This window comes from Perca fluviatilis, chromosome 1 (genome assembly GCF_010015445.1).
Source record: "Perca fluviatilis chromosome 1, GENO_Pfluv_1.0, whole genome shotgun sequence".
NCBI classification, from domain to species: Eukaryota; Metazoa; Chordata; class Actinopteri; order Perciformes; family Percidae; genus Perca; species Perca fluviatilis.
The window spans coordinates 22,596,685-22,612,392 of record NC_053112.1 but is presented as its reverse complement, the minus strand read 5'-3'; the positions used below and the strand labels follow the sequence as shown (position 1 = coordinate 22,612,392).

Sequence of the window (15,708 nt, the reverse complement as noted above, 5' to 3'; positions counted from 1 at the left end):
ACACTGGTATTTTTTTTGCCGCCCCTGCAGTTTCAGAATGTAATTCACTTCTACGTACATTTGTTATGATTACATTACTTATGATCAAAAACTATTGGGTCTTTTGCTAACACAGCCAAACATCAAGCAAGTGCAACAACACAATATATAGCAAGCCAGCTAATATTCCTCAGTAGTCCAACAGCAAGATGGCCAGCTCGCCGTTTGTCTTGCAGCCTTTTTATTTGGCGAAGCTCTCGCCAACGACTAAAAGCCAAGTTTCCAATTTGGTAGAAAATTGTGTGTTCAGGGCATTTAAGTACATTTAGCTGATCATACATACTTTTACCTAAGTAACATTTAGGCTTTTACTAAAGAAGTCATTTTTTGTTGCGCTGTTGACATTACTGAGTGCTTAAAAATATGTCTTTATTGTGATTATCAACTCCCACTAAATGTGCCTCATTGTGCCATTTTGTCTCTGCCATTTTTCTTGAATTTCTATTTGCGGTCACGTTGCCCTGTGGCGATGATTCACAGATGGCATTGCCTGTTTGACTAGACAGGTGTTGAGCTCTGACGTGTGCTCAGACACTTTAAGAATGTCATGGCGTGCAGTATCTTTTACAGCAAAATATCTTTAATTACAGGCTGTATTTCTTTCTGGACAAAGCCTTCCATAAATTGTGTTGTTTAATAAAGGAATATCTCCATATACTATATCCTCCCATCATTGATCTGCTCAGCTTTGTTCACCTGTTCAATTTTCAATGTCTGTTACTTAACCTGTGTTGTGACTCTGGCACTGAATGTGCCATTGTGTGTGCTTTTTTATGCACATGCAACCCGGCTCAATCAGTTTTTTTTCTTTGTTAGTGTTTGGTTGCTAGTGTTTCCTCTTCCAGTCTATTCACACAAATCACAAATCACACGATGAATTTTATTTTGCTGTCGTTTTAACAACCTTCTAACAACCTCAAGTTTCTCTGATCTGATTTTCTCATACACTAGTCCCAGAGCTGTCTTTCAATCAGAGAAAGTTCATTATTGTTATCTTTCTGTGTGTCTTTATTTGACGTAGATTTCCTTGTGGCTATGAGGAATGGTCCTGGCTCTGTACATTGATGGAAAGTGGACTGTGTCTTGGCTCCCTGGCCTGATTGTTTGCATCCACAATCTTGTGGGAGAACATGTGCTCTGCACTGTCGTCCTGTCAAGATGATGGTGTTGAAATCTGACATGCCAAATAAAAATGTTGCCCTAGGTGTGACTTAACCTTCACATATCTTACAAGGGGTGGAGGACTGTTAATGTTTTGATGCGGATACAATGGGAACAGTGTAATATAGGGTAATGAAACCATAAAGGTCCACCGTATTCTTTAAGTAAATCTGCACAAACAGCCTCCACACTGTTATAGAGGGTTTAATCCTACACACAGTCATGCCTTGTCCTTACTGCGCTGGCAGTTAATGTAGCCCAGTCACTGCCCTGTTTCCTACAAGCTGTTGTGCAGTAACTACTAGCTTGATGCGCACACTCTCTGGTAGTCATTGTACAATATTACAGCACAATTTATGCTTATGTAATAACCCCAGGCTTTACCTTTTGGGATTGGCAATCTGGTGACTCTGTATTGCTGAGCAAATATGACTGACGTGGTAGAAGTTTGTATTGGCAAACATTCCCAATACACTTATTGGTGCTGAGTAGATGTTAAAATGACGGCTTACGCCAACAGTTAAATCCAGTGTGAAAATTGCACTGAAATGAAACCTATTAATAACATGGATTAACCGACATCCACCGATGATCATTTCTTATTGGGAAAGTTCTGCACTTGTTTAGACAAACTTTGAACATGGACTCTTCCTGCCCATCATAAACTGAATCACAGGTTATCAGAGCTAAAGCTACAATAGTGCAATTCATGCATATCATGACAGCCTTCTGTCGCCACTGTAAAATCTTTGTCTGCAACATTGTGTTGATATGGTGCTTGGGCATATTCCAAATGGCCTTCCGGTCTGCCAGTGTTGGTTCATAGTCTCATCTTGTTGAAGCAAATTGAGTTGTACATGTATAGTAGGTGAGTAAATACTCAGTAGTAAATGGTAATGGGAGAAATGATACCGTCTTTATGGTTGTAAAAGTTGTCTTTTGTGCCCTGGACATATATTTCATGCCTTCCTTAAGTAGAAACTAATCGTAAATTCTTCTTATTTTTTTTTGTCACATTTTGGAAGAGAAATGCGTCATTTCAAAAGTAAAGTAATAAGCCCAAGTAGCTGATAAAACAAACATATTTGCGAACGAAGCTTGAAGCCTGTTAACTCACTGTAGTGCAATTCTTATTGATGGACTGACAGGATGTCTGCCAGATTATTATGTCAACAGTCAAATCACTTGTCCGACTAGGCAACCACTATCAGTGCCCCCGTATCTTTGTCAGTGCACAGATAGATGTGCACTGATGATGGTTACCAAACACAAGGCCCAAACACAATTTCCCATCTTGTCTCATTACTGTCAAATACATCACTGCCAATTATGTGACAATGTTATGTGCTCTATTTACTTATACCTATCTTTATACTTTAATGTGGCTAATGTTAACTAGACAAATGATGATGTAATGAGATGTGTATGACCCACTTTCCTTTGTGGACTACAGTATTACAGTATTTGTTCAATGAGCCTGATTTTATGGATAAGTACGGTGATAGTTTATATTTTTCTTATTGTCTAAAAATCCCATCAAAAGACCAAAACAGCACTGAATGTATCTTCCTAACAAGTAGTGCCTGTGTATCTCAACCTTGATGTAGTTTATTAAGGGGTTACTAAAGACACCTCAATGAGCCACACTCTTACACCGGGTGACATGTTTCATTCTTTTTGACCTACCACTGTAGTTTATTTGGAGTTAATCCCACAAAAACCTTCCTGCTGTCGTAAATACTCAGAGCCCCAAATGTGTAATAATCTTCAGCTGAAAATAGTCCCCAACTACTGCAGTATTTACTCCTGTTTGTTTGCTAAAAACCACAGTGCCCAGCTGTTATAGCAAATTGCTTAACCTTTTTAAAAATGAAACTGTACATTTAAGACCAGGTTTTAAAGATTTACATCTTCAATAGGAACTATTGGGAATGGGGCTGAGGGCTAAATACAGGGTTTTGTTTGTGTTAACAGAATTTAGTTTAGAATTTAGTGTTACTGATATTCTACCCTCAGCAGTTTATAAGCTGCCTACTAACTGAAATATTCCAGAAGCTAAGCCACTGAAACTTAATTTTACCTCAAGTCTAACACCATTCATGTTTGCCCCTTCTGCCTTTTCCTTCCTTGTGTGAAGTATATTCAAGATACGCAACAGAAAATTGTCAAAAAAAAAGTGGAATAGAAGGCTCTTTCTATTCTTGTTCATCATTATGTCCTGCAGGTTGCACTGATGCTATCTTTCTGTCTATTAAAAGCCTCCATTTTTTCCTGTTTTTTATCCGCATTGTGATTCAGGGCAGCAAAGCACAATATCACTTCTGGATTAAGTTCCAATGTACTCTGACTATTCCTCTCCTCTTACTTGAAAAGATTACAGTTGTTTCCTGAGGCCATGCACACTTCTTCTTCAGCCTCAGTTGCTTTGTAATATATTTTGGACATTCAAACTCTGGGCTAAAATTGTTTTCTCCAGTGGGCATCTGTCATAATGTTCATGAGGATTTTGATCATCACGTAGGTTTTTTCAGAACACAGTAATCCTGCATCTGCAGGATGCAGAGATACTTCTTGAATAGTATCTCAGCAGAAGGGCTAAAGGGGCTGACAACAACCAGGGAGTTTTACAACATCCCAAACATCCCTCTGCCCTGCGAATATGTAGGCTAACTCTCCACACTACACATACACTGTATCTTGGGTGTAATAACAGAACCAATCAAAATCTCCAAATGAATGTGTATGAATTATGTATACTGGTGTTGAATGTGAGCTGCATATGTGGTTTTACAGTACAGTAAGCCGCTATGCCTGGACTGGAGGCTCATGACTCATAGGCATTATGTTAATGCCTGGATTTCACACGCTACTACTTCAGATTACTGATTCTCGGTGAAACATGTTCAGGTGATAAATAGATGTAGATCATGGTTAAGGATGGGGGTTATTCAAACCATCTATAACTCCCATAAGTGATGGTTCTGGAATATTTGTGTTAATTTGAGAATTGTCAAAACAATTGTTAGGGGGACTGAGTATTAACATCTTAATTGAATTAAGAATGACTCATTAGTCAAGTGAGTAATGGCTAATTTGGACGTCACTAATAAGAAACATTTCTTTAGTGAGTAAATTATTTTAATACTTGGCAGGGTAAATGGGGTTTTGACAGAACAGTGCATCTGCATGTGTTCATAACTAAGCAATTCCCACCCCACGTAAGGGTAAAATAGGATTATTGCACATTTGTGGTGAAACACTCCTTTGATGATGTTCATGCAAATAATGACCTTATTTATCCAGAAAGTCATCGTTCTTACTTGTAACGTTTGTAGAAGGGTCAGATGGGGTTACAAACGTCTCCACAATCACACGACTCACAACTATTTGCTGCAACTGCTGTCAGGTCCTGTTACTACTGTGAGCTTCCTGTTAAATGAAGCCATGTAGAAATTCAGTAAAACGACTCATTATCAGTCAAACCACATTAGCATGTCTCATAAATAGCTCAGATAGTGGCCCGTAACCAAATGTTTAAGTATGCGTTATGTCTCATCTTCATTTAAAATGTGGACACACTGAATGAAGAGTCAACAGGAAGTAAGCGAGCAAAAACCACTCAAGCAGGCAGCTCAACTCCATGACTCACTTCCAAAAGTGTGGATTAATGTATCCTGCTGTAAAACATTACTGTAAATTCTGGGGGTTTGAAGTTAGATTAGCTGCTCTAGGGTACATTAGATGCTATTAGACTACCAAGTCTCTGACTGAACTGTCAGGTTGAATTGCATTGTGGATAATGTAGGCTCCAGGTTTTGACAAGGAAGAAGAATGTGTGGAATAAAAAAGATGATATATCTGGTTCTTCTGCATCGATTTTCAACAAGCAGGAGTGCATTTATAGGAGTGCAATGCTAAAGCATGTGCCAATTTCTGACCTAAATAATTTCCTATTATTATCTCAAAAATGGATGAAAAGCTTTTGGATTGCATTATCTTTTTACAACCCAGTCTCACGACCATGAAATGGTCACGTTATTGAATCTATTGATTCGTGTACACGGACACGTTTTTGTTTTTTTTCGTGGTGGTGAGCACGAATTTGAATCTAATGTATTTCAATGGGAAGTATATTTTGTGATCACAGCACGACTACGGTAGCGAGTAGCATGAAAAACCGTGGTGGATGGGTCAAACAACACAGGACTTTCACCCCAGAGACCGGGGATCCTGTCCCGCGTGTGACGATTCATTTCCCCGTTGTTCTTTTCCTAAACCCAACCGTCCCATTGTTGTCGCGCGTCCCCCAGAGACCGCGGATCGTGTCCCGGCGTGTGACGTGTCCTTTCCCGTTCTTCTTTTCCTGAACCCAACCTCCATATAGATGCTTCCCATTACGTGCTGAGCACCACGAAAAAAGCGAGATGAACGTGTCCTTGTACACAAATCAATAGATTAAAAATAACATGACCTTTTCACGAACTGCCGTGAGACCGTGTTGCTTTTTACCACTTTCTGTGTGAGAGTCTACATGCATGTGTGCATGTGTGAGTCAGCAGCAGTCAGATGGCTTGTCAATCTGCATTGGGCTCAACAGCGCGACAGTTGGGAGATCAGTCATGACACATCCTGCCGGATTCTTCACAGCAGCGCTGTGACAGATCTGAAGTTTCACATGACGAAAATGTAAATCTTAAATCTGTCTCTTTATCTGAAAGTCTGTCATGTTTGACGAGTATAGGCAACCGGTGCCAAATCCACCCATCAGGCTCATATGACACAGAGAAGAATGATCCTATTTTTAACTGTCAGTGAAACAGATATAATGTCTTCCCCCATAAGTCCTTTGTTCAAGCAGCAATTACGACCATATTTACACCTTGTGGTTAGGCTGCGCCATCTAGTGGCCGTATTAAATTTGATGGGCGCAAAGCAAGAAGTAAGGTGGCGAAGTACAAGGGCGCAAAAACTCAAACAAAGACAAGAACTTCACCCAGGAGGCCGGGGTCCGTGTCCCGAAACAAACAGAAACTACGTTACTTTCTGCATCAAGTGAGTAACCGGAAGAGGAGTAACATAACAAATGTACTGATTTAAACTCAAACCACGAACCATTTTCTAAACTTAACCAAGTAGTTTTGGTGCCTAAACCTAACCATGCTGCGTCCATTTAACAACAAACAAACAAAACTATGTTTAGATATGAGGATAGAAAGCGCTCCTGTGGGTCGTAATTCCTGCCACCCCTAGGAGTGCTAATTTATGAAACACTGCTATTGTTCGTAGGGGAAAACGACCTATATGGTCGTATGGTTTGGACGACTTGTTGAAAAGAAAGACAGCGGATATAGTGTCATTGGTCAAATTAAGGTTAGATTTTGTCGTACATGTTTAGCTGAATGAATAGGGATAAGGCTCTCCTTGGCCGTCAAGACTCTTACTGTGGATGGAGCAGAAAAATTGGATTAATAAAGGGCATGCCGACTAGTAATTTGCTCCCATGTGGTTAAGCAAGAGGAAGTTGAATTTAATTGGATGGAGATTGGAACAAGTAGGCAAGCGCCTTTCAAATTTTAAAATTGATTGGAGAATAAAGGGAAGCAGGAAAACATAAATGGATATGAACCAAGCTCCATCTTAAATGTGCACCATCTCATGCATCCAGAATATAAGTCAGTCAGTCACTCACTGAAGCCCACTCACAGTTAGCCCTCCTGTCTCAGGAGACATGGCAGTATCACCAGGATCGTTCACCTGCTGCCTTGCAGCTGTACTGTTGGGAGCTGACTGATGTGTTGTTTTTTGGCTGTTTGATCCGTCCATGGCACAGAACTGTAATAATGCCTCCTCAGAAAAAAGTGTAATTGCTTAGTTATCAAAAGAATGGCATCTCAAAGCTTACAAAGAGTCGGTCACCATGAAACGCTGAGAAGAGTCCTCTTGTTAGAATGAGTGTGCGTGGAGTGACTCTCATCACTGAGTACAAACGTGTTGAATAACTTGCCTCTGATCGTTGGCCTACATATTATGCCACCTATTGTATCTTTGATGCCCATACCCTGGCTAAACTAAAACATAGAAATTGTGTTGCTTTAAATATATGTATTTATGTCACACTGTTTAAGATTAACAACTTGAAATCATATTACTGTTTTATACCGTTTCTCACTTGTAACACAATGCAAATTTATACAACAAAAAGCTCCATGTGTAGCTGGAAAGATGAGTTTCTATCCTCAGACGGCACTGCAAGGCACATCACTAGTAGTAGTTTTACATGACTCACTTTAAGCCAATCCCTGATGTTTTACTAACCCTTACAATGTATTTTTGTTGCCTAACTAGTTCCATTTAACAACATTTACTTCAGTTTAAAACTATGCCTGTACGTTAAATAGAATGGTCACATGATTATGGTCACATGATTAAACTTCCACTGTGCGGCATTAAACAGAACAGTTTTTGGAAATCAACCTACAATGTCATTTAGGTATGAGGATGTGTTGTTCTTTCATACGTATCGCTCCATTCCTGTCAGTCATCTCATTTTTCTGTGTATTTAGACAGAGACTAAATGACTCGACATTGTATAACTTCATGCCAAGTGTGATCATTTGTCCTATAATTTGTCCTATGTACTTATTTTTCCAATGTGTTAACTTTACACTCCTTTCACACCATGACCCAACCAATGACCCCAAAGCAATATTTGCTGTTGGTGTGACTGGATCAAAATGTAATCTAAACCCAGGTTAATGACCCTGGTTTCTACCTGTCTCACACATGTCACTATAGGTACAATATAGTGACTTCAAGCCTTTTGGTCATAGATTCAACTGCTTGAATATTGGTTACTTTACCTTTAATGATATCAGAGCAGGACAACTTTTTTGGCACACAGAAACATACAAATACATATGAGGATATGTATGAAACTATAGTTGCTGAACAAGGGTCAACAGTTTTTCTGTGTGAAAGCATTCTTAGTAATGGCTCCATGTGTGAAATGAACTGCTCTTGAGAATCCTTTTTACCTTGGTGATACTAAAAAAGTTTACTTTAAACAAATTAACAATGTAAAGGTGCAATATATGTGTATGTGTATCATGCACATATATTGCACCTTTACATTGTTAATTTGTTCCCATTCAGAAAGTGTTACAATGTCCGTTTTCTTTGAATTTATTTTTTTATTTTTTTTACTTTTTAATCATATGTAATAATGTACTTTAACTAGATTCTCGAGTAGGTCAAGACAACTCAGATGAGTCATGGTTGAGCTCTGATTAATAATTCCATTGAAACTAGAGAATTTCAGATATTTTAACAAGCACTTCTCTTGTTCTTTATGTGTGAGGCATCAGCTCAGCTCATACAGTTCAATGGAAGTAAGAATACTGAAGATGACAAATTCCTCCAAAAGTACATTGTCTTGGGGCTTGAGGGCTTGTATTCCATGCTTGCTGCGTAATTCAGAGGGTCTACTTTTCCTCTGTCTCTCTCGCTGTCCTTTATTTAGCCCCTTAGCCCTCGCTGCATGCTTGTCAGAGACATTTAACCAAGCTCATTATGAGTCAAAAATATTAACAATTAATGATTAATAATATAAACGAGCACAGTGAGAGCTGTGGACAGCTCCTTTTAATCAGCTTTAAACACCTTATCATGCTTCCTCCCATCTCATTATGTGACATCAATATTACAGATCACAGCTGTGCATGAGTTCATGTGTATGTGTGTGTGAGATAAGTGGTGTTTTCATCTTGTATTAGTGCCCTTACATGGCACAGTGTAGCTGACAGGTAAGCTGTCAGAGGCAGCAGAGGGAAACAGCCTGCTGGCATCCATGTGCTTACAAGTCACATTTGCTTGTGTGACACTGTCAGAGCTATCTAAAGTCTAAACTGAAGTCTCTTTCCATCTCTCTTTTACAGCTGCCTGAGGACATTCACAGGCAAAACAAGATGTGTCAAAAATGGTAAATACATGTTTCGGATTTCCTTTATTCATTACCTAATGGTGCACAAATGAACCATTTAATATTCTGTTAAACCATTTATAAAACCGCACTCAGTATGCATTTTTGGGGGGTAGGAAATATATTCTGGGCATCATTCTTAATTATATCAAAAATTTGCATTTGTAAAATAAAGCTGCCATTAGGCCTAAAGTGGCATTAACACAACATAGAAAAAAGATAAATAACAACTTTACGCTGCTATCATCAATATGTTTATATTAACAATGGATCAAATAACTAGTTTTGGCATACACACGGATAATTATCACCCGACTCTGCAGTTCCCCTTAGTTCTGTGGAGCTTTATAGCCTCCTTCGGCTCATTGTTTTGTTTTTCTGGCCCACAATTTTACCGACTGACACAGCAGGCAGCTGTTTTCTGTGAAAAAGCTCTAAAAAGCCCAGAGCCAACTGCCTTCCTAACACCAAAAGTTAGCAATCAGGACTTTTAGCGTGTATAGAGCCAGCATATTTTTACATGTAAATGGATGAATTAAAGGTTTATTTCGGCCAAACCAGAGTGGTGATTGTTGGGGAAAGACAAACCAAGACGGCTTTTGATAGTTAGATTTCTTTTCTGTGGACTTTAAATGAAGTGTATTTTACGATGATAAAATTATTGTTTACATGGAGCCTTGTACGTTTAGTGATAGCAATTTCATGGTGTTTTTTTTATGTTTAAAAAAGGGATCTTACTCTTTAACAGAAAGATCAACCTCATAATGTTGTCAGACACTTAGAATAATAATCTGAGCCTGTCAGTGGCAAAACATGCACTTTTGTAGACGTAAATTGAAGGTGCCCAATTGCCCAATAACTTACATTGTAGCTTGTTTTGCCGACTTCAACGATCTTGCTTAATCCTGGACCAATTTCAATGTTCCCGTCAGTCACTTAGACAGGAAAACATAGGAAAAGGTTGAAAAAAACTGAAGTTACCCTTCAACATTACTGTCTGTGGGTTCTGAAGCATATATATATATATATATATATATATATATATATATATATATATATATATATATATATATATATATATATATATATATATATATATTTGCTTTATTTCAGACACGTAAAAAATGGTCCATATTACAAAGAAGAAAAACACACAATACATTTATCTCCTGGATAGGCTCATAAGCCAGAGATAGAGGGGACGCTGCCTATTATTCTCAGTGCATTCACTCTGTAGACATTTAAGTAGTGAAATGTTGTATTTGGGAAATCAAAGTGTCCATGTGACATGTATAGTGTCCACCATCTCTTCAGGGTTTGTTTCTCTTTGTGTTTTTGGCCCCTATCTTGCCTAAAGCTGATGGATGACCCCAGCAACTGGACTTGGAGAGAAATGAAGGTGTGAAAGCACTCAGAGAACGGTATTTATCTCTTTTTCCTCCTCTTTACTGTCTGCACAGAAATAATCTTTTTTTTTTTACAGTAATAATTGCATATAAACTTTCAGGAATTCAAATGGTGTCTTTTGCATATATACGTATACAAATATTTTGTTCAAATCATTTACTTGTCCCTTGGCACACAGTGGCCCTCATTTATGAAACGTGCGTACGACCTAAAACAGGCGTAGGACGGGCGTACGCCGATTCCTACCCAAATCTCGGCATTTATCAATTTGAACGTGAGCGTAGGCTGCGATAAAGATGCAGATGCATCAGCGGGGAAAAGAAAAAGAAAAAGTCTGCAACATTGTTTTAGCCTGTGGGGTTCTGCACAACATCTCGCAGGAAGCGATGGAGCCAGATGACCCGATGCCCAGAGACCAGTGTCCAGCACAGCCCTGACTGGGGGCTATACGAAGGAGACAGGATATTATTATTCCTCGCTTTTAAAAGGTAGCCTATAGTGTTATGTTTGGCAATGATATTCAATACAGGAAACATGACGATGCACAACATTTTTATTTATTATTCAGGTTTTCATTTCTCTGTCGTGAATGATTTATTTCTGCCATTGACCGAGTTATTTCGGCTTGTTTTTCCAGCCCCTGTGCTGTCAGGAGACAGGGTCGAGGTGGTGGTGGTCCAGCACAGGGGGGTGGAGGACACGCACTCTTCTTCACAGCTGTTGCCTCGTTTTGACTCATGAAAAAAACACGAGTAAAATAAAAGACACTGCATAAACTCCGCTACTGTGTGTTTATTTAAATATAGGTACACCATGTAGGCCTATGAGATTACAATAGAAGCCTGTATATTACTATTAGGACTATAGAAAATGTGTCAAGGATGTATAAATGAAATAGGCTAAACTTCAGCTGGAGTCCGATTTACTACTGCAACACTGTTGACCGCATCATTGATCTCTTTCCATTCCGCATTCTTTCTACAGCCTTTAATAGCAGTTTTCAGGCTGCCAAATAATACACACGTTAGTGCAAATGAACCTGAGATATCAGGGTTTCAATCTCCACCTCTGAAAAGTGCCGCTTCTCAGCCGGATTACGTCTCACCATGTCGTAAATTGTAGGGGCGAGGCCTCAAAACCGAGAATATATTGGGGCGTGATATTTAAATTACGATCGTTTCCAGCCGCTCCATTTATTAATGTACGACCATTCTTACGCTCTGATTGGTGTGATACGAACCTTTCATGAATCACACGTGAAGCCTGTCGTAAGATGATTTCTGCGCTCATATCTGCGCTGGTTTCTACGTTAGGTTGATAAATGAGGGCCAGTGTTTCTTGATACACTCCGAACAAGGTTTGACAAATGTAATTATAAAGCCCGGATATAGATAGAATTGCTTATCCAGATGTTTTATTTTTAAAGGACTCAGCACAAATTAGATTGTTTTTTTTAGCTTCTGAATAGCAAAAGGATAAGCTGGTTATCACTTACCATGCAGAAAGTAACTACAGCTGTATAGGTTTATGCATTCGTGAAAGTATTGAGGCTAAGGAGCGCTGGCCTAATCTTAGTAATGAATACTAATGAGAACTTGGTGCTGACTGCATGCACTCTTATGTTTAATACTCTGACGAGCTTTGACGTATAAAAGACTTTATTTGACAGATAGATAAGAGGTAATCTTTTTTTGCATTGAAATAGAGCTGGATCTGTTTTTTTTTCAGCTTGGGCATGTTTCTCCAAAATCCTATAATTCATTTTACTGTTTCAGTGTTGTTCCGAAACTGTGTCTACTCAGATGCCACATCTTATTATGCATATCCTTTTGGCTTATGCATAAATGCATGGAATCCACAGTCTGGGAAAGTTCCTTTTTTCCTTTTTTTTAAAGATCCAGTCTGGATTGTATTGCTTAATCGTCTGGAAAGAAACTGCATTATATGAAAGCCATTATACCAAGATGCTGAAACCTATCATGAATCATCTGGTTCTGAAAGGCAAGGAATGAAAAACAAGTGCATACTTTTTCTAAGATATTTTTTGGCCTTTAAGCTTTTATTCATGAAACTTCTTGAAAACTTCATGACATCTTTTTTTACTTATTAGGTGCAACTAATACAGTTTTTTCAACTGCTCTACTGTAAATTATAAAAAGAAACAACTTTAAATGAAAAGGGCCCATATAAATGTATGACATCCTCTTAGGAATATGTTGTCTACTCACACAAACTGCATTTAGGAAATGAGGTAAACCTTTTTTATGGTGTATTGAAATTATCTTTAGGCCTGTGCCATCAGTCATCTATGAATAATACCTCATATGAAAAATGGCTCTTTTGAACACTAAGCTCAGGGTTTTAGGTGCAGAGAAAACCTGTAAACCACAGTGTGTGTCTTTGCATGCGCAGCAGCACTTCAAATATTACAGCAGATAAAGTGTTGTATTAAATCACACCAGATAGGGGTAAATCCCATAAATGCCTAGCCTGTTTTAAATGTTTCACCACAGTAAACTTCCCATTAGCTTCGATGGCAGAGCATGATGTTGTCCTTGACAACAAGCCACCCTGAAGGGCATCTTTACACCTCACTCGCTAAAATATTACGGATCATTACTGATATTCTGAAAACCTCGAGAGGCTGGACAGCGGCTATGTCCCTGCACAGGGTGAAGGACGCAAAATATCTGAAGAAAAATCAACTCCAGATGTGCGCTCACACAGTGTGTTATCACACAGGCAAGGCAAGGCAAGGCAAGGCAAGGCAAGGCAAGGCAAGGCAAGGCAAGGCAAGGCAAGGCAAGGCAAGGCAGCTTTATTTATATAGCACATTTCAGCAACAGGGCAATTCAAAGTGCTTTACATAAAACATGAAAGAGCAGTTAGAACACAATTAAAAACAATTTAAAAGACAAGAATACATTTTACAGTGCAGTATAAGAATTTAAAGAACTGAGAGATAAAATACGCGATAAAGAGCAGTTAAAATATTTAAACATTACCCATGATTGACAAAAACTTTATAGTATACTATTTCTTTTTCGATGTGGTACAGCCCTGCAGACAAAAATCTTTTAATAGTAAAGAACTTGTTCTTAAACTATTTTATTTCTTCTGCAGTCTGTCTCTAAATAGTCTAGAGCCTCTTTCAGATATCATAGACTATTTTTGTAAGGGGTCCAGAGCCGCTTTAAAATGTCATTGAGTATTTTTTACAAATAGTCCAGAGCCATTTTAAAGTGTCATAGAATATAGTCCAGAGCCGTTTTAAAGTGTCATAGAGTATTTTTATTTATTAATTAGTTAGTTAGTTACTTACATTGCAAACAATCCGGTCCACATTTCTGACTCATCTCAACCACAATGGGTCCAGACGCTTCACAGGGCTTGGGTGATTCGTTACCCATGATTGACAAAAACTTTATAGTATGCTATTTCTTTTTCAATGTGGTCGTCACCACAAAGCTTAGTTCTTTTTTCGGCAAACCTTGCTAAACCCGGTACAGCCCTGCAGACAAAAATATTTTAATAGTCAAGAACTTGTTCTTAAACTATTTTATTTCTTCTGCAGTCTGTCTCGAAATAGTCCAGCCTCACAGACCAGCTTACACTTGGTCCGTATTAATCCTGATTACTGATCTCTCCTCCACTCTGCCCCCACCTCGTCCTCTCATTTCTCCTTCCTCCTTCTTTTCCTCATTTTGTAATCAGATTCTTTTTGTCTTCCTCTCTCTCATTGTAGACACTGAGACTTTCTCCGTCTCATGCATAATACCGTGAACACTTCTCAAAGATGGGGAGGAAGGCAGCAGCGTTAATGAGTTGATAGCTCTATCTGCCCTCTGTGCTCCATCTCTAAAGGTTATTACAGTCTTCGAAGTGCATTGTTAGTCGGTCATCTGTCTATATGGGAGCTCCTACATAACTTGGTGCAAAACAGAGGTTCCTGCCAACACAAAGAGCTGAATTACAAAGTGTGATGAAATGCTTCTCCAAGGCTTCTTCATGGCTCCTCAGTGATTTGGTAAAAGCCCCAGCACATCACTTAGCAAGTCTCTCAATTGGCCCCAAATGCGAAAAGAAGCAATCAAGGGCATATGACAATCCAGAGGATATGGACCACACTCACTCTTTATAAGATGGATGGTTACTCCACTTGGTGTAATGCTGGCTCTGGAATTGCCTTTTTCTGCTTCTGTGTGGAATGGAAATGGGGGTCTGTGTTGTAAATTGATGTCACTCCTGTGAGGGGATGGGAGCTAACTAAATCTTCCACCTTAATGAAATGCATATAGCTTTCTAAAGGTTCCTCCTGGAAATGAGAAATTTAATTTCAAGGGTAAATAATAGTGAACGCGATTTAGGAAGAAGATAGTAATATCGTAGAGGGACATAGTTTTAAATTAATGTGATTTGTAACGTCAAAATGGATGCCTACTTTCTGAACAAATGACCAATCCAGCCAGTTTCAAGCTCCTCTTGATGATAACAGTCGTACTCTTGCTGTCTGTTACCTCTCCACTTACTCTCAACAAACCAACATTAAAGATACATTAATGGGTTGTTGGCCACTAGCTGACAGATGGACAGCCCTGACATAACTGCAATCTGTGTCAAAATGTTATATCAATGAATGATATCAATTTTGAGACATGTCAGGTGGTGCAATTAATGAGACCAGTGCAAGCCTTTCCATGCATCAAAAACCTCAAAAGATAAGGAGGAGAGTATGTGAAGCTCACTTTGTACAGGGTAAGGTTCTTTACGATATATACACCCCGTCGATTACATAAGTCAATGCAAATTCGCAAATCGACGCAAATGTACAGTGGGCGAAGCAACTGAAGAGGCGTAAACAAGAAATTTGCATCATTGTCGTACTTGCTTGAGCTTGAATATTACAAGTCGAGCAATCAAACTTGTGCGAGTAATGCGACGCAAAGTGAAATTTATGTAACCGTTGTGAACACAGAGAGGCCAAAAAGCTCTAGAGCTACTCAGTTGGGTGGTAAATCTCAGAAGATTTGTCACTGGAAGCAATCCCTTTCACCTAACACACCATCAATTCAACATTAACATGAAAATATTGATGAATGCAACATTAAATAAGCCAATTTAAA

The 15,708-nt window shown here is 38.8% G+C and overlaps 1 long non-coding RNA gene across 1 annotated transcript; it reads left to right on the top strand.

Annotated features, from left to right (window-relative positions):
- Positions 1-8,439: 8,439 nt before the first annotated feature.
- LOC120562974 lies at positions 8,440-11,005 on the top strand. Its single transcript, XR_005639888.1, has 3 exons — positions 8,440-9,178; positions 10,536-10,599; positions 10,966-11,005. It is a non-coding gene; the product is annotated as an uncharacterized LOC120562974 (long non-coding RNA).
- Positions 11,006-15,708: the final 4,703 nt, after the last annotated feature.